Source organism: Mauremys mutica, chromosome 4, assembly GCF_020497125.1.
Source record: "Mauremys mutica isolate MM-2020 ecotype Southern chromosome 4, ASM2049712v1, whole genome shotgun sequence".
Lineage (NCBI taxonomy): Eukaryota > Metazoa > Chordata > Testudines > Geoemydidae > Mauremys > Mauremys mutica.
In genome coordinates, this window is record NC_059075.1 from 134,977,337 (window position 1) to 134,996,678 (window position 19,342).

The 19,342-nt window shown below is 51.5% G+C and overlaps 1 protein-coding gene across 1 annotated transcript in view; it reads left to right on the plus strand.

The window, feature by feature from the left end:
- The first annotated feature begins 201 nt into the window (after nt 1-201).
- The window catches only part of IP6K3 (inositol hexakisphosphate kinase 3), a 50,871-nt gene continuing 31,730 nt past the window's right edge, over nt 202-19,342 (plus strand). The window contains exon 1 of the mRNA XM_045015522.1: nt 202-257. The gene's annotated coding sequence lies outside the window, so the exon portion shown is untranslated. The remainder of the gene's footprint in view (nt 258-19,342) is intronic.

Below are 19,342 nucleotides of genomic sequence, written 5' to 3' on the forward strand. Positions count from 1 at the left end.
CCGGGCGTGACTGCTTGGGGCGGCCAAAAACGTAGAGCCGCCCCTGTAAGTGGCAGGAAGAAATGCACTCCCTCTGGCCCCTTTCCAAAAGAGCAGCTCCTAGGCTGTTACTAACTCTCTCTCTTCTGAAAGGAACTTTTTTCTCAGCAGGCTTTTCTAGGGCTGGCCCTTTAAGTGTGGCCCAGTCACACAGCTGCAGCCCTCGGGGGCCATTTTCTAGAGGCTGCTGCTTGCTACATTTCCTGCTTTTTTAGCTGGTAAGTTTTATGTTTTTCTTCTTCTGGCTGCTGTTTCCTCTTCCCATCATGGGGTTTAGTATCTAGCACTGAGGCACTTGGCATGGATGGTGGTCAAACAAAAGTTAGATGAGCACCTAGTCTGCCCTGGTGTCCTGACAAGGCTGCAGTATTGCCAACCCCAAGCGTTCAAGAATCTTCAAGCAGGTCCCTTAAAAACTTGGCTTTAAAACCCACCAGATTTTAAAATCTGGGGACTTTCTGCTTTGCCTCCAGGTGCTAGAGCCTTTTGAGTGCATGCAGGTTGTGTTTTCAAGCCTTTTTTCCTGCAACCATGAGAGCTAGAACTCAGGCCGCCCAGAGGATTCCGGGGGCCCGGGGTCTTCGGCGGCGGGGGGCCCTTCCGTTCCGGGACCCGCCGCCAAAGTGCCCCGAAGACCCGCGGCGGGAGCCCCCCCACCGCCGAATTACCGCCGGAGCGGGACCCGCCGCCGAAGTGCCCCGAAGACCCGCGGCGGGAGCCCCCCCACCGCCGAATTACCGCCGGAGCGGGACCCGCCGCCGAAGTGCAGCCCGGTCTTCGGCGGTAATTCGGTGGCGGGGGGGGGGTCCCCGCCACGGGCCTTCGGGGCACATCGGCAGCGGGTCCCGGACCAGAAGGGGCCCCCCGCCGCCGAAGTCCGGGCGGCGCTTCGACGGCCGCGGGGCCCGCTTCTCCCCCCCCCCCCCGCCTGGCCCCGGCCGCCGCTTCTCCCCCCCCCCGCCTGGCCCTGGCCCCGGCCCCGGCCCCCACTTCTCCCCGCCCCCCGCCTGGCCCCGGCCGCCGCTTCTCCCCCCCCGGCCCCGGCCCCGGCCTCCGCTTCTCGGCCCCGGCCCCGGCCTCGGCCCCGGCTTCTTACCGAGTGCGTCGCCGGCAGGGCCTGAGCTCCGTCCCGCTCAGAGCCGCGTGGTGAGGGGGCAGGGCTGTGAGCTCCACGCTGAGCGGAGGCAGCTGCCCCGCCCCCTCCCCACGCCGCTCTGAGCGGGACGGGGCTCAGGGCCCGTTGGAGCTCCCAGCCCCGCCCCCTCACCATGCGGATCGGGGCGGGGCTCAGGGGCTCGGCCGGAGTCTGGGCGCTTGATGCGCCGAGGCTCCAGGAGAGGGGCGGAGGCGGGAGCCTCAGCTCTTCTCTTGGGGGCCCCTGCGGAGCCCGGGGCAAATTGCCCCCTTTGCCCCCCCCCTCTGGGCGGCCCTGCTAGAACTTACCATATGAATAAATGAAAGCGGAGAGTCTTGTGTAACTCCTGGAGCAGGGGATTTATGAAAAAAATATGTTGTGAGAACTAGCTGCTCTGAGTGTGGTGCTTGCTATGGAAAGGGATGAATCCGATCGTCTCGTTACTCTGATGCCATGTCACGTACGCCATTTTTCCTGCTTCCCTGGGTGACCAGAGAAGCATCTCTATAGCTTTGCCTGTGCGGGTACAAATTACTGTAGTGGAGAGGAAGGCTGGTCCAGTGGTAAAGTCATTAGCCTGGCTCTTGGGAAATCAGGGTCCAGTTTGCTTTTCTGCCACCAACTTCCTATGGGACCTTGGGCAAGTCATTTAGTCTGGGCCAGATCCGCAACAGTGTTTAGACTCTGCACTTCTATTAATTTCAGTGAAAGTTAGGAGCCCACCTATGATTGCGGCTCTGTGCCTCAGCTCCCTCTCTGTAACGTGGAGATAACCGTCCTGCCCTACCTTGCAGGGATGGTGGGAGAACAAACACAGGGAAGACTGTGCGATGCCAGCTGCTACTGCAATAGGGGTCCTATAAGTAACTTTAATTACCCATGTCCAGCCCAGTATCCAGTCACTCACCGTGGCCAATATCAGGTGTTTCAGAGGAAGCTTTAAACTTGTTTTTCAGTGGGTACCGAGTGAAATTGGAGCTTGGGTGCTTAACTGCCACTTTAGGTGCCGAAGCCCAACACTTTGGTACCACTGGCATCCACCAGCTCCCTGCTCAGCTGCTGCCTAGGGATGAAGTAGCAGGGTGGATGGAAGTTTAGTTAATGATACTAAATGATAGAGATGATGGAGCCTGCTCTGTATTACCCAAAAGCCTTCAAAAGTTTCCCCAGCTTGCTTCTTTGGGCTGTGCTTTGGGCCGTTATATTTGTGTTGCTGAAGGTTATTTGCCTCTTGATGGGAGGCAGCCCACAGTTGTTCTCCCACCGATACAGGTACAAATTCCCAGCCCATAGCAAATAAGCAAAGTCTGGTGTCCAAGAATTTCCCGCTGATCTCCATCCTTTGTGGCATCTTAGGGCAGGGTGAGAGCTTTGCACACACAAACCAGGTGACATTATTGTTAAGGATAATCCTGTTTCTTATAGCAGTGCCTAAAAGCCACCTGAGAGTGGGGGCCCGTTGTGCGAGGTGCTGTACATACACAGGCTGAGGGAACTGGGATTGTTTAGTCTGCAGAAGAGAAGAATGAGGGGGGATTTGATAGCTGCTTTCAACTACCTGAAAGGGGGTTCCAAAGAGGATGGATCTAGACTGCTCTCAGTGGTAGAAGATGACAGAACAAGGAGTAATGGTCTCAAGTTGCAGAGGGGGAGGTTTAGGTTGGACATTAGGAAAAACTTTTTCACTAGTAGGGTGGTGAAGAACTGGAATAGGTTACCTAGGGAGGTAGTGGAATCTCCTTCCTTAGAGGTTTTTAAGGTCAGGCTTGACAAAGCCCTGGCTGGGATGATTTAGTTGGGTTTGGTCCTGCTTTGAGCAGGGGATTGGACTAGATGACCTCCTGAGGTCCCTTCCAACCCTGAGATTTTATGATTCTATGAATAGAATATGGTCCCTGCCCCGAAGAGCTTACAATCTGGATAGACAAGACGGACGTAGGGTGGGGCTGTGAGGAAGTGATATAACACCCAAGCAGAGTGAACAGTGCGATGGCAGCAAAGGGCATGAGATGAATGCGTAGCTGACGGATGTGCTCTCTCCCGTAATGCGAAGAACTCCTAGGGCGAGCATCCACGAGCAGAGAGCAGGCACTTGGGCCGAGTGAGTTTCTTGGCTGCTAGCTGAGGGCGGATGTGACAGGCTGGATCACAGAAACCCCCCTGGGAGCTGCCAACTGATGTGCCAAGACTACCTCTGCTCCTGTTTTCCCTGCCAGCTCAGGACTCCAGCACCCTGTCTTGCTGACCCAGACACTCCCATCTGCTCCAGCGAAGACCCAGGGTCTGAATTACTTGCCCCAAAACTGCAGGTTTACCTGAAAGCAGCTAACAGAAGTGTTCCTGTCTTTAACACTCAGATGCCCAACTCCCAATGGGGTCTAAACCCAAATAAATCTGTTTTACCCTGTATAAAGCTTATGCAGGGTAAACTCATAAATTATTGGCCCTCTATAACACTGAGAGAGAGAGAAACAGTTGTTTGCTCCCCCAGGTATTAATACATACTCTGGGTTAATTAATAAGTAAAAAGTGATTTTATTAAATACAGAAAGTAGGATTTAAGTGGTTCCAGGTAGTAACAGACAGAACAAAGTAAGTCACCAAGCAAAATAAAATAAAATGCGCAAATCTATGTCTAAGCAAACTGAATACAGATAATCTCACGCTCAGAGATGCTTCAGTAAGTTTTTTCTTAGACTGGACACCTTCCAGGCCTGGGCACAATTCTTTCCCCGGTACAGCTCTTCTTCTATCTCAGGTGGTAGCTAGGGGATTCTTCATTATGGCTCCTCTCGTCCCTTTGTTCTGTTCCACCCCTTTATATAACTTTTGCATAAGGCGGGAATCCTTTTATCCCTCTCTGGGTTCCCACCCCCTCCTTCTCAATGGAAAAGCACCAGGTTAAAGATGGATTCCAGTTCAGGTGACATGATCACATGTCACTGTAAGACCCCAAGCCTTCATTCCTCCCAGCCTGACTCACAGGAAGGCTGCCTGCAAACAGAGCCATCCAGTCAATTGCCCTGGTTAATGGGAGTCATCAAGATTCCAAACCACCATTAATGGCCCACACTTTGCATAATTACAATAGGCCCTTAGATTTATATTTCATATTTCTAGTTTCAGATACAAGAATGATACATTTATAGAAATAGGACGATCACACTCAGTAGATTATAAGCTTTGTAATGATACCTTACAAGAGACCTTTTGCATGAAGCATATTCCAGTGACATTATATTCACTCATTAGCATATTTTTATAAAATCATATAGGCTGTAACGTCACAGTGGAGTCACTGCCTGGGCTGTGTAAGAGGCGACACTTGGGAGGGTGCTCTTCTCCCACGGAGTCCTCGGGAGCCATTCTGGGTGCGGCGACTTGAGGAGGAGCAATGTGTCTGCTTGTGTATTTCATGTCCCCCAGACAAGGCTGGACTAGAGCAGGGAGGTTTTGGCAGAGGAGGGTGGGGGGCGCAGGAAGTTTATGGCTGGAGTTGGAGAGACGTTAAAGAGCAGATCCAAGTCTAGACGCTGGCAAGTCAGCTACTGCCTTAGGAGCCTGCTCCTGATTCTGCGCCCTTGGCTTGGACAGGAGCAGGATTGGGCCCTAGGAGAATAAACTTGCTTTGGCTGGACCGTAGGGTACTCATAGCCTTTCCGTGGCTAACTTGTCCTGATGCTACGCGCTCACAAAGAAGCTTCCGTGGCAATTCCTTAATTCTGGGATGGTCTTGGGACAGCCCAAGGGCTGAGCCACCGCCCTGTCACTCATACAAGGGGAGGTAAGGGGAACCAGAAAGGTCCTTAGCAGCCTCTTCAGCTCCCATGCCCCAAGCACATCACCCCTGGTGCAAAGTAAATACCAGGCTACTCCATCGGGTCCTCCCCAGACAATTAAGTTGCCCCTTGGGATTAGTCCACAACCCCTGCTCTGCTTTCTGACACGGAGCGTTAGCGGCTCAGCTTGGTTGGCAGGGCTACACCAGCCTGTCTTCACCGTGGAGAATCCCCGGACTCGAGCAGATTAGAAAAATAGGTTCCAAAGCAAGGTAGCCATTGCTGGTACAACGAGCATGGATGTAGCTTCTTGTCATGACCCAGGCAGGATTGGCACTTATGCCCAACTGAAAGACCCCCTTGTGAATAGACCCAATGCCAGCTTAACAGCTGGGCATAAGCTCAGGAATGCCGAAGAGCCAGCATACTCCATGCGTGATCTAATTTCAGTATCAGAGACCAGCTATCGCTCCGCAAGCTACTGTCTGAGATGGGCTCTGATGCCTGAAAACAGCAGGCACAGAAGACCCCAAGTATTGGAGGTTTAAAGGTTTTCCCCAGGTCTGTAGACTGATGCCCTGATCATAGGAGCTTGCAGACAGGCTGAGATGATAGTCCTGGGAGAAGTGAGACCCCCTCTCACCTCCATGGGGTGATAACTCTCTAGTTGAATTACTTACCTGTGTCACTGAAAGGCTCGCAGATTTTTGGGGAGAACTCATGCAGAAATGTTGTAGATTCAGGGAGGAGGCTGGGAGTAAGGAATCCCCAGTGATGCTGGCCAAACTGTCCCTCTGATTTGTATTGTCTCTGTCTCTCTCGGGGGCTAAAATGATAGGCCAGGATTTTCAGTAGGGCATAGCACTCACAAACCAGGCCAGATTTTCAAAGAGGGTACACACATTGGGTGCTGAGGTCTTTTGAAAATCCATCCCCAGTAGTGGGTGCCCTGCGCTTGAAAATCTGGCCCTGAGCTCTTCGGTAAATTTGGCAATAATGTCTACCTGCTCTAGCCGAAGGCGGGGTTGTCTCTGAAAATGGCCTATACAGCCAGAGGGGTACGTCTGCTGGATTTATGGCGCTTTGCACCAGTGGAGCATCACAAAGCAGCCAGATCAGGTCGACCTGGTGATTCAAGAGGAGGTACTTTTGATCAGCGTCTCACACATTTGTCCATTAACTTAATCCCTATTGGGTGCATCTAGTATCTACCCCAATTCAGGGCATCTATCTTTGCTGCTTCTCTGGGAGCTTTCAGAACAATCTGTTATCACAAAGAGAAGGGACTTTAAGACACAATCTTGTTTGCTCAAGCACTAAAGGGACTAGATGGTTCCTCACAGGGGAAAAAATTAGATTAGTCCCCCCCAACACCCTTCCTCAGACAAAGCAAAAGAAGAATTATGCTTTTTCATCTGCGCTGTGATGGTGGAGATAGAATGAGCCCGTTGCAGGCGCCTTTCCAGGATGCTGACTTTCTGTAACAAAGAGCTAATGGCACTCTAGCTGTCTGAGCATAAAAGCTCATAGTCTCCTTTACTGGCTTAGGTGAGATTGGCTGAAAGAAGCCGGCTTTTACTGCTGTAATTTATAACTCGCTGGGAGTGCAGTTATTTCACAGCCCGTGGCGTGCGGCTGACTCCGCGGTGGCAAGAGAATGAAAGTTATCTCTTGACCTTTCCACCAGATGTGTGCCTGTTTTCCCCGAGGTGGGGAGGAGATATGATAGGGAGGGATGGGCTGTCAAATTAATCTATAATTACAGGCAGGTGGGCTGATGAGATGGAGGAGGCTCTGATGAGGAGATCATTACGTGGGGTGAAACTGAACCTCTGGTATTAATTTTGGTACGTCACATCCCGGAGTCATAATAATGAGCCTGGCTAGGGCCCACTGGTCAGCTCCTTGCTGCAATTAACTTCCTCTTGTGTCAGTAAAGACAGGCAATCTCCTTATGGCCTGTGGAAAGGGCAGGACGCTCCCAGCCTCAGAGGGCCCGTCTTCACTGCAGATTTAGATGGGGTGATCAGCGCCCAGGGGTGAGCAGCCACACGGCAGAGCCGTGCTTGAGTTACTGTGTCCTCCTCACTGGTGCCATGTTCCAGGGTTGCCGTGTTTCGCCAAGCGCAGCTAGCCCCCAAACAAGCTGCTCCTTTGCACACCCGCGTTAAGCACGGCAGTTGTGTTGAAAAGCCGTGCAAAGCTTCACCAGGAGAGAGTATGGGAGCCCCATGTCATATCCCACAGCCACTTAGGGCACTCACCTGCAGTCCACGAGGGTCCCAAGGGAGTTGGCCCGAGATGCAGCATCCCATAATAAGTGTCTAGCTGAGCCGCTTCTTTCAGGTGGTTCCCCAGGGCCAACAGCTCCCATCTCCTGCCCCCAGCTCTGGGTGGGGGACACCTCTGAGTTCACAGCCACCAGCAATGATGCCATCATCCCTGCTCACTGATGTTCCCTGCCACACTCGCTTTCCGACCACAGCCTCTTTTAGCCTTTTGGGGTGCCCAAGACCTGGACAGCTGCCACAGCAAGAACCCCACCCCGCGTTGTGGCCCTGGCCCCATCCACAGGACACCACCAGAGTAAGACACCCCTACTGCTGGCTTTTGCCTCTGCTGATCCAATGGATTCCGCTCCACCCTCTGCTCCCTTTATATTCTGCTCTCCCTGCCTGGTCTGTCGTGCCGCACACCCTGCCTCTCACAACGGGGAACGTGCCAGAAGAGAAGCACTGGAGCAACCTTTCCTAGCAAGAATGGGGAGATACAGGCTCCAGTGACCATGGACTGACTCCCTCCGAGAGGGTGGCCTCTGTAGCTGACGCCTGAGGTGCCAGTGGTGAAGCAGCCACCAAACTGATCCGAGGAGGCTGAGATCTAGTCCCAGCCAGTTTAGTCTCAGGGAGACCAGCTGTTTCTCGGTGAAAGCTGAGGCACAACACAGGATCAACGCTGGGCCCGCTGCATCCCCTGCAGTGGCGTAAATCCCCGCAGAGGTGCTGAGCACCCATGGTTAACACTGACCTCAGTGGGTGCTCAGCACCTGTGAGGAGCAGACCAGCTGTTATGGATGTGGGAGCCTAGATTTAGGCAGCTATGGGGATGAAGTGTTGGCCCTGGTCTGTTTGACCTCCCTTTAATGAAAAGATACTTGACTAGTTTAAGGCAAGAGTGTTATAATCCTGATATACAATGGCCATCCGTGTGTAGGGTGACCAGCCAGCAAGTGTGAAAAATCGCGACAGGGTTGTGGGGTAATAGGTGCCTATATAAGAAAAAGCCCCAAAAATCGGGACTGTCCCTATAAAATTGGGACATCTGGCCACCCTATCCATGTGGCCTCTCACAATAGAGAAGAGCTAGGATTCTGTCTCTCTCAGGGACTTATCTGGCCCGCATTACCCGATGGCATCTGAGCACCTCACAGTCTTTAATGTATTTGTGCTCAGAATATCCCGTGAGGCAGGGCAGTGCTGGGCTCCCCGTGTGACAGATAATGGGGAACAGAGCCACGGAGCGACTCGGGGTGTGGCCATTAACACTGAGCTGACGGTGTGATTTTCAGCTCAAGGAGGCATGCCCCTGCTCGCTCTGACTGAGCTACAAGTAGCAGGGTAGCCATGGTGGCAGGAGGGGCTAACTGCCTCCCGTACATACCTATGGTCTCAGACAGGATCAGCTAGCCCCTCCCGCTGCTCGCACGGCTACGCCTCCTCTCTATCGTTAGCGTGCTAGCTCAATCAGAGCTAGTGCAGAGCTGTCTCCTCCAGCAGGGAATCGCACCCTTCTAGCCCAATGTAGATGTACCATAAGGCCTGGTCTACACTAGGACTTTAAATCGAATTTAGCAGCGTTAATTCGAACTAACCGCTCAACCGTCCACACCAGGAAGCCATTTAATTCGAACTAGAGGGCTCTTTAGTTCGAATTTGGTACTCCACCCCGACAGGTGGAGTAACGCTAAATTCGACATGGCTAGCTCGAATTAGGCTAGGTGTGGATGCAAATCGAACTTAGTAGCTCCGGGAGCTATCCCACAGTGCACCACTCTGTTGACGCTCTGGACAGCAGTCCGAGCTTCGATGCTCTGAGCAGCCACACAGGAAACGACCCGGGAAAATTTGAATTCCTTTTCCTGTCTGGACAGTTAGAATCTCATTTCGTGGTTGGACATCGGGGCGAGCTCAGCAGCACCGGCAGCGATGCAGAGCTCTCCAGCAGAGTTCATGTAATCTCTGAATAGAAAGAGGGACCCGGCATAGACTGACCGGGAACTCTTGGATCTGATCGGTGTGTGGGGCGAGGAGTCTGTGCTTTCGGAGCTGCGCTCCAACAAACGGAATGCAAAGACCTACGAGAAGGTCTCCAAAGCCATGATCCAGACAGAGGATACAGCCGTCATGCAACGCATCGCCGCGTGAAAACCAAGGACCCCAGACAAGGCTACCAAAAAATCAAAGCGGCAAACGGACGCTACGGAGCCTGCCACCGCTGCCCCACCAGTGACCATGGACTCTGATGATGGGACAGTGTCAACGGACAGTTCCTCGACGATGTTCACGGACGGGGAAGATGAGGAAGTGTTTGTGGAGGACGAGGCAGGCGAGAGCGCTTACAACGCTGGTTTCCCCGACAGCCAGGATCTATTCATCACCCTCACGGAGATCCCCTACCAACCCTCCCCGGCCATGAACCCGGATCCTGAATCAGGGGAAGGAGCAGTCGGTAAGTGCTTTAGCCATGTTAACTTTTATTCTTAATATAACAGGAATCTTAACTCTGTGAAAAGGAGGTCTCTCTATATATGGGGATAGAACAGAAATCCTCCTGGGAGATCTCCACGAAGCTCTCCTTCCGTTAATCGATAAGCATCAGCAGGAGGTTCCTGGGGAGAGCTGCCTTATTGGGTGCTCCGTGATAGCACCCTTTTCCGCGCGAGGCTTTCATGCGGTATTCAGGGAGCATTGCCTCCCCGAGCACAGCTGCATCGGTCCGTGGTTCGTGATAGATTTCACGCAGCATGCGCTCTCTATCTCCTTCAGTGCCCGTCCTCACGGTGATCTCGCTAGGAGACTCATGCATCTAAGTAGTGGAATTACTGTTATGGTGCGCCTGGTCCAAAGTATTTTTAATAAATCCACGGACAGACGGCATAGCACAGACTCAGCACGCAGCTGTGTGACGAGCGTAACGGAAAGCCAAAGAATATAATGGACGCTCATGGAAGGAGGGGGGAATGAGGACGCAAGGTATCCCACAGTTCCTGCTGTCTCCGAAAAGTATTTGCATTCTTGGATGAGCTCCAAATGCTTCTAGGGTCAAACACAGTGTCTGCGGTGGGTCAGGGCATAGTTCGGCAATTTGCGCACACACCCCACCCACCACCAGAAGTGAAAGGGAAAACAATCCTCTCTTGACTCTTTTACATGTCACCCTATCTTTACTGAATGCTGCAGATAGACGCGATGGTGCAGCACTCAACACCAACATCCTTGCTCCCCCCACGCTATGGATGGCTGATGGTACAAAATGACTGGTATCCGTCCTCATCATCAGCCTATTGGCACATGGGGCAGTGCAAAAGAACTGGTAACCATGCGTACTAGCATCTGTGAGGTCGATCAAGGGCGCCTGGCCCTAATTTTTCATGGTAGATGGTGCAGTATGGCTGGTAACCGTCCTCATCATTGCAACAGGGGGCTGAGCTCCATCAGCCCCCACCCTTCCTGTGTAAAGAAAAGATTGAATTGCCCCTGGACTAGCAGAGGGATGATGGGCTCCTTCATCCACAGTAATTAATGTCCTGCCTGGACTATCATTGCAGCTGGAGGCTTCCTTCCACTCATTTCTCACAAACAAGTCACTGTGTCTTATTCCTGCATTCTTTATTACTTCATCACACAAGTGGTGGGACAATGGTATGGTAGCCCAGGAAGGCTGTGGGAAGGCCGGAATGAACAGGTGGTGTTGTTGCAGGAGCACCCCCTGTGAATAGCATACAGCTCCAAATTTATGCAGGATCGGACACAGAGCAGCTGTGCTATCTGGTTCTATGATGCAGTGGTTCTCTAGTACACTTGCCCATAATCTAGGCAGGACTGATTCTATTTTTAGATACCAAAAAGGAGGGATTGACTCAGGGAGTCATTCCCAATTTTTGCTTTTGCGCCCCTGGCTGCTCGTCCAGGGGCACTTATGACAGCACCAAATGGTGCAGTGCAAAAGGACAGGTAACCATGCCCATCTTATTACCATCTTATTACCAATTTATGGTATGGTAGATGGTACAATATGGCTGGTAACCATCTCTGCTGTCATGCAAAAGCAAAAGCATGCTGCTGTGTAGCGCTGCTGGACCGCCTCTGTCAGCGGCATCTAGTACACATACGGTGACATACACAAAAGGCAAAACAGTGTCCATGGTTGCCACGCTATGGCGTATGCCAGGGCAATTCTGGGAAAACGGGCTTGAAATGATTGTCTGCCGTTGCTTTCCCGGAGGAAGGAATGACTGGCGACATTTACCCAGAATCCACCGCGAAAATGATTTGTGCCCCAGCAGGCACAGGGGTCTCAACCCAGAATTCACAGAGACAGCCTAGACTCAGTTAATTGTTCGCAAAAATGTATCTTTGCAAGGAATTCACTCCCTCTTTCCCATCTCACAGCTTCCACTGTCTCCAGACCTGCCACAGCATCCCCCTCGCAGAGGCTGGCAAAGATTAGGCGGAGAAAGAAAAAGACAAGGGACAAGATGTTCGATGAACGTATGGGCTGCTACCTAGCCGAGGCGGACCAGCAGAGCCAGTGGAGGGAGACCGTCTCTCTGTACCAGCGCTCACACAGCGAACGGGAGGAGAGGTGGCGTGAGGAAGACAAGCAGGCGACTCAAACAATGTTTGGACTAGTGAGGGAGCAAACGGACACGCTCAGGCGCCTTGTGGATGTTCTGCAGGACCGCAGGAAGACAGAGCCCCCCTGCAGTGTATCTGCAACCGCCCTCCCCCGCCACAAAGTCCCATACCTCCCTCACCCAAAATAACCAGAAGGAGGGGCGCCAGAGGCCGTGTAAACTGTCACTGCACCCCAGCAGAGTGCTCAAGTACCCAAAAGCTCTCATAGCCTACATTTGCAGAAGTCGTTCCCTTCCGGACTCACACAAGTCCCAATCCCAGTTCCATCCCCTAAGTGTCTACTTAAGTAATAAAAATACTTTGCTGTTAATTACTGTTTCCGTCATGTTTTTTCAAAGAAGACTGTGTTTGAATGGGGGGCGTGGGGAAGGGGGTTGTTAATTGCATAGGACAGTCACCTTTCCCAGGGTACAGACACGGGGGCAGGATCAGCAGCGGGTCACACACACAGTGCAGTCAGTAGGCACCATGGTCGGTATGGGAGGTGGTTTCCAGGTTCTGTGTGGGCGGGGGGGATGTGACTTTGTAGCGGGGGAGGGCGGTTACAGATCTTATACAGCGGTCCTTGTCCTGGACCGCTGAGTCACGCAGCAAAGGAATCTGTATCCGTACTCCTCCGCCACAAGGTCACATATCCCCCCGCACACAGAATTCGAAAAAGAGGGATGGCAGGCTCCGTTGAAAGAAGCATTCCGGCACTGCGGACCGCTCTAGGAGCAGGAGCCTGTCATTCGTTGAGTTTAGAGGCGTTCTTTACATCACCGCACACCCTACCCAGCACAGTCTGCCTCCCAGTTTCAACCCTTTAATGCAAAGTCATGAATAAAGAAACCTTTCTTCAGTAACAATGGGACATGTATTTTATGTTTACACGTGTGTTGGAAGTGGGGGAAACGGGGTGAATGGGGTATGTAACCGAAGAGGAGAGTCAACAGTCAGTGGGTAAAGAAACAGGGGCAGGTTCAGCTTCTCTGTAAAGAAACTGAACAGTCACAGGTCACGCTGCTCGCTGGTATTTGAAGAGTTCCTTGTCGCTGTCCCAGGCCCCTGTATAGGGCTTCATGAGCAAGTGCATTAGCGGGCAGGCTGGGTCCCCGAGGATGACTTTAGGAATCTGCTCATCCACAACAGTTATTTCGTGGTCCGGGAAGAAACTACCTTCCTGCAGGCGTCTGAGCAGCCCACAGTTCCTGAAAACACACGCATCATGAACCTTGCCCGGCCACCCGACGTTGATGTTTGCAAAACGTCCCCTATGGTCCCCCAGTGCTTGCAGCACCATTGAAAAGTAGCCCAATTTCTCATCAGCTGACTGTGGAAGAGGTGGACGATAAAGTGCGAGGAGGAGAAAACGGCGATGATCGCAGCGGGCTCCATGCTTGCAGTGCTGTGGCGTCCGCGCTGTCACTGACCAGAAAAGTGCACGAACAGATTGCCCGCATGCGCTTTCAAGGAGGGAGGGAGGGAGGTTGTGATTGACGGTTCAATGATGACACTTACCCAAAACCACCCTCGACACATTTCTCCACCCAGCAGGCATTGGGGGCTCTACCCAGCATTCCAATGGGCAGCGGGGACTGCGGGAACTGTGGGATAGCTTCCCACAGTGCACCGCTTCCAAAGTCGACGCTGGCCGCGTGAATGTGGACTCAGAAATTCGAATTAGTGTATTTAGTATGGATACACAAATTCGACTTCATAAGGTCGAATCTACAAATTCGAACTAAGTTGATTCGAAATAGTCTTGTAGTGTAGACAAGGCCTAAGTGTCTCATTCAAGGCCATAGGCGCCGTCTGTGGCAGAGCAAGGAATTGAACTCGAGTCTCCAGTTAGTGCTCAAGAAATTGGTTATTGAGGCTGCTGGACTCAGGCAGACCCTGTGATTCCCTCTGACTCCTTCGCTCCCAGCCTGTGCTGTCTAGCATCACCACGCAATCTCCCTGAGATGTGGCCTGGATTATACAGTCATAGAAGGGCCTGCTTGACTATCCCCTCTTAGACCTTAGGTTTTGACCATATATTTCTTTCCTCTTTTGCTGTAGCTGGGAAATAGGGGCCCAATCCTGTGAGGGGTCGAGCCCCCTCAGCACCTCACAGGATCAGTCTCCAGTAGAACAAGAGAGTCCTTCGGCCTTCAGAATAGCATCCCGATTGTGCTGTTGGTTTCCCATCAGTTTAAGGAATGGCTGGTTTGTTTAATGCTGAATCCCATTAATGACGGCTCTAGCAGAGCCTTTTGGTACATTATGGGCATTCACCCACCTGTATTTTAAAGGCACATTCTCTGGCCGCACATGGAATCTCTGTAACTTTACCTCTCCTATGTGTTCTTGGCCACCGTCACATACACATCCCCAGTAAGCTGTATCCCCCCAGTGCGTGTTCTGCAGAGTCCTTGTCTGACAACCTAGCACAGGGCAGAGCATGTCTCCATGTGTGACCAGCTGCAACTCTTGTTGCCACATGGCTGTCACCTACCCTAAATAACCTTCCTCTGTCCCCGGCATCAGCTAGAGCTGCACCTGGGAGCAATCAGGGACTGGGGCCAGGGAGAACAAGCCTCTCCTTACCCCATCTCTTGTGCAGGGAGCAGGGGAGGTGAGGGGTCCAGATAAATTAAACTCCTAAATTCTTGCTCCTCAAGTTCCCACAGAGGACCAGGATTTGTTGTAGGACGAACTTAGTAAAGTGAGTGGAGAGAGATTAATTCCAAGGACATGTCTGTGATTTTTCTTTCCCTGAGCCCGGTTTTTCCCTATTGGCTTCAATAAACTTAGACGAGAGATGGATCCATCTCCTGGTTTCTTTAATCCAAGTACAATATTGATGTAACCTCTGTCAGTCCCTTTTCTCATGGCTGTGCTAGAAGCTGCAGTCAGAGATGATTGCATTGCAATCAAGGTGTATTACCTCCCCCCACACACCCCGAGAGATACACCTGACCAATGCAGTCCTGAAACCACCTCCCCCTTAAACTGGAAGCTTTTTAATTGGGGAGGGAAAGGACAAATCAAAACATGATATGGAAGCACATTAATCCTCCCTTGTAAATCAGACCCTTCTGCATACAAGGGCTGATTTGTCACTAGAGCTGAGCAAGAACCAGTTTTCCCATCTCGAGAGAATTTTCAAGATGAAAAAATGTTCTCCATCCCAAATCAGGGCAAAAAGCCCAAATCTCAGCTCTCCAGGAACAGGTAATCGGAAGGAAAGCATTTGGATCAAGTTAATCAGAACGGCTCGCTTCGATAACTTGGCAATGGTGTGTTCAGATTTTGACCCCTTCGCATTCTTTTTGACCTTTTACACTCTGCAAACGAGCTACAATTTCACATTGAAATGTGGCTTCAGACTGAAAAATGCAACTTTGTTTTGAAAACGCCCGAAGCGGATGTTTCGGTTCAGCTCCCCGGCATTTTCTGACACAAAAAAATCATTTAATCAGAAATTTCTCATCCAGCTCTGCTTGTCACTGCAATGTGGGTCCAGCCCTTGGTTGGAGGGGGCTTCCCTGGCTGGCGAATGGCTCTGCACCATCCCCTGCCTGTGGCAGAGGCCATATAGCGTCTAAAAATCGCCCTGTGGCCACATGGCATGGAGAGTGGGTCAGGCCACTGCCTGAGTACAGTACAGCCCCTTCCATAGGTACTCAGCAGCTAGCCCCAGCTGCCACTCTGTTATTCTTAGGTGTCAGTTTGTGCAGAGCTAGTGTGTGTACGTCTGCCTGAACACCTCCCTGCTGCTGTGTAGATTGTACCCTGAGGGTGTGCTCCTGGGGCAATGGCGTGTGGCCAGAGCATTGTGTACACCTGCTATTCCCTCCTACTGGACCAGTCCCTGGGGGGCTATAGGCAGCCTGGTGCAGGTGAGAGCAGCCCCACTGTTGCTCTAACTTGGGTTGGGGGGGCCCATTCGGCCCCGGCAGCCTGAGGGATCAGAGGAGCGTGAAGTTGCTATTAAGTCTCCCAGTTTGGCTTCAGTAGACTCTAGGAGCTAGAGCCCGATTCCCAGAGACCCCCAGCCAAACCGGGAGGGTTGGCAACCTACATGTGGATCCTGTGCAGGGGATGCAGAGATGACTCAGTGTCTGGCATAGGGTCCAGTGCGCTGGGGGGAGGGGGCGGGTTGGTTTCTTTTTGCAGCAGCCTCGGAGTGACAAAGGGGCTGCAGGGCAGCTGTTAACATGGCCCTTACAGCCCGGTTCTAGACCCAGCTTCCAAGCACTAATCCAAAGGGTTCTCGAGGGGCCTGGTTCTCTCTAGCTCGTGCCTTGCCCAGCCCTGTGCAACAGGGGATACAGCACTAGTGTTGTACATCCCCTTGCACCGGTGTAAATGACCACCCATGGTGCAGTTCAGCTGGCAGTCAGGCCGTTAAGCGTAGGAGTCAGCATGAAAGAAGGTCTTTATAACGCCAACTGAGAAGTCTGATGATAACCCGATTTCCTATGGAATTCTTCCCTTTGGCAAATGCTCATTCCCCTTTCCCCTCCCTTTCACCAGTCAAATGCAACAGCTGCCGGCGAAGCTCCCTATTGATTATTTCCTTCCTTGCGCGCCAGCAGCTTCAGTTCTGTCACTGCAGGATTGCCCCGGGATTAGCGCTTCTTAGCTAAGGGGCCCAGTCAGGGCGTCTGTGGGGATCCTGTAGAAATCTTATCAACAAGGGTGGGCAGGAGTGGGAGGGATGTTCCTTGGTGATAGAGGGCAGCAGGCAGAGAGGTGAGCTGAGGTCAGGCTTGGTCAGTAGGGTCCCAGCTGCTGCCTGCCTGGCCTGCATAACAGGGGCAGGAGCCCTGCAGAGAACTCTTGCATGATTTGGGCCCTGGGCTGTAAAAGCGAAGGTGCCTCAAGGTTGGGGATCCCTGCAAAACCTAGGGCCAGCTCTGGGGTTAAGAAATGCTGGAAAACTTTGCCCGAGACTTGGAGTCTCTCCCTGGATTCTGTACCCAGCCGTGGAAAGCCGCAGAGAATGTGGCAGCAGAGGAGAGGGGATCAAATGCTGTTCCCTGGTAGGCTCCCTGTGGAAACACCATCTGTTCTGGTCAGCGAGTTATAAAAAGAGATTGTGTCACTTAGGAAAGTACAGAGCTGGGTGGGGGACCTGGATCTTCCCTTGGCCTGCCCCTTGTGTCATTCTCTGCATGCATCTGTGCGAAGTGGCTGTGAAACGCTGCCATTCTCATGGGGGGCTGTTACCCCCACACTGCACAACTGTAAATCACAGCACAAGGTGCAAGGCAGACATGGGAAGGTGGGGATGCTTTAAGCCTCCTCTACATTCCTTGTATTAGGAGGCCATTCAGGGGCCTGCCTGCCACCCCAATGTAAATTAGAGCAGCTCCTGGGCTGTTCCTACAGTCTGCTTTCCATAGCTCCCTCTGGGCTCTGGGATGCAGAGAACCGTAATAAGCAGTGCATTCTGGCCTCACTCTGATGCAGGGGGCTGGGAGGAGGGCCAGTGCAGAGCCTTTCAGTTGTGGGGAGTGGGGTGGCTATTCTAAGGGGGAATTGTCTGCCCCCTTTCAGGCCAGAGCAGCATAAACGGGCCAGATAATAGCTGTGAATCAGATCCGACCAGTGCCTAGATAAGAAGGTGATAAGCGTCTTAGAAATACCATACACAGATCAGAGAGGGCAGGTTCCTATTTCTGATCCATGCAGTAAATCCAGAAGTAATTCCACTGACATCAGTGGAGTTACTCCAGATTTAAATGGGCATAACCAAGATCAGCATCCAGCCCCCGGCCTTGAACATACCTTCTTCACTCTGCTGGCCTGACTCCTCAGAATCACTTAAACCAACCCAGGAACTGCGCCTCTCTAGCCCGAGGAAAAGTTATTCAAAGCGAGGTCTCCAAAACCACATAAGATAAATGTTTTTTTAAAAAAATGTAAAGGCTAAATGTTAGGACTAAAGAAAGAAGCAGAAATGACATTTTGGTGAGGGGGGGTCCTCGGGCTATGCAGAGAGAAAGACAAGGAGCAGGGTTGATTGGTTTTCCCGTCGAATGAACAAGGCATCCTACTTGAAAAGGTTGTTTAATCGTTCTAAATTTTTCAGTGTCTTTTTTTTATAGCCGACCTTTCTTTCTCACCTGCAAGCCATCCCTTTTCAGAACGGAGGGGACTGACTCACAGCTGCCTTTGCTTTGCGTGAGTTACACTGGTGTAAAACTGGAGTAACACAGTGGGCTGTGTGAATACAGAAGGGGCATGGCTTTGTACCAGTGGAGTGAATGTGGTACAACAACCTTTCTAATGTAGGTGCAGTTATACCAGTATAAATACTTTTACCAGGATAGCTATTCCTGTTCGGGAAGGGAAATATGTTAGACTGATACAACTGCATCCACTCTAGTGGTTGTACCATATCAGTAAATAATTGTTATACAAGTACAAAAACTGTGTCATCTAAGTCAGATGAGAATCAGGTCCTTTGTTTCATCTTCCAGATTTGTCACCTTCTGTCAGATTCTTAATCTCAGCCGCGGCCCCAGAGCATCAATTCAATTTCTCAGTGCTTTATGGTCCTGTTTTTCCCTGCCAGTAAGAGGGAATTATTATATCAATAGATTATTATCTCAACATCAAGATCGTCCTCTCAAACCCCTGCTGTTTTCATCCAAAGCTTTTCAACTCCTTATCCACTGCCACCGTCGTGGCCTTAATTGTGTGCAGTGATTTACTAATATCCACTGAGTTATTGTTTGATGAATCAGATCCCAGGCTCCCTGCGGGAGGCAGGTGAAGATGAAAGCAGACAAGTGTCCTATGTGATCACAGGGTTTATTGTGGTGTTAGTTATATTATAGTCATGCCTAAACTAAGCCACCAATTGAGATTGGGGCCCCAGTGTGCCTGGTGCTGTACAGACACATTAGTAAGAGACAGTCCCTGTCCCAATGAATTTATAATCGAAGTAGAAAACACAGACAAAGGAAGGAACAGATGGGGAGATCAAAGGCCCAGAGAGATCAAGTGATTTTACCCAAGATTATGCAAATTGGACCCTGGTGTCCTGAGTCTGAGGCCAGCACCCTAACCACGAAGCCAGCCTTCCTCTCTCATAAGATTCATTTCTAGAGGCAGTTTGGGAGCAAAATGCTAAAGGCAGCTCTTATCCATGGAGTAATCCTGTGGGTAGGTGCTTGCCAGTGTGAGTAAGGGCTGCACAATCTACTCCTGGCTTGTTAGCAGATTTACTGGTGTAAAATCTGGAGCAACTCTTGACTTCAGTGAAAAGGTTCCAGATTTACGCCAGCGCCGTTGAGATTAGAATCTGGGCCCTAATAAAAAAAATGAGCTATCTGTCACTGTGAGATGTCCAGCAAATTTTATCTAGTAAAGGATTACACAGGCTTTGGGGATGGAGAGACATGCAGTCACTCAATGATATGTATCATTGCCCATCAGAATTATCTTGCCAGATCTGCAGCCGGTATGTGATTATCATACGCAGGAAGGAAGAA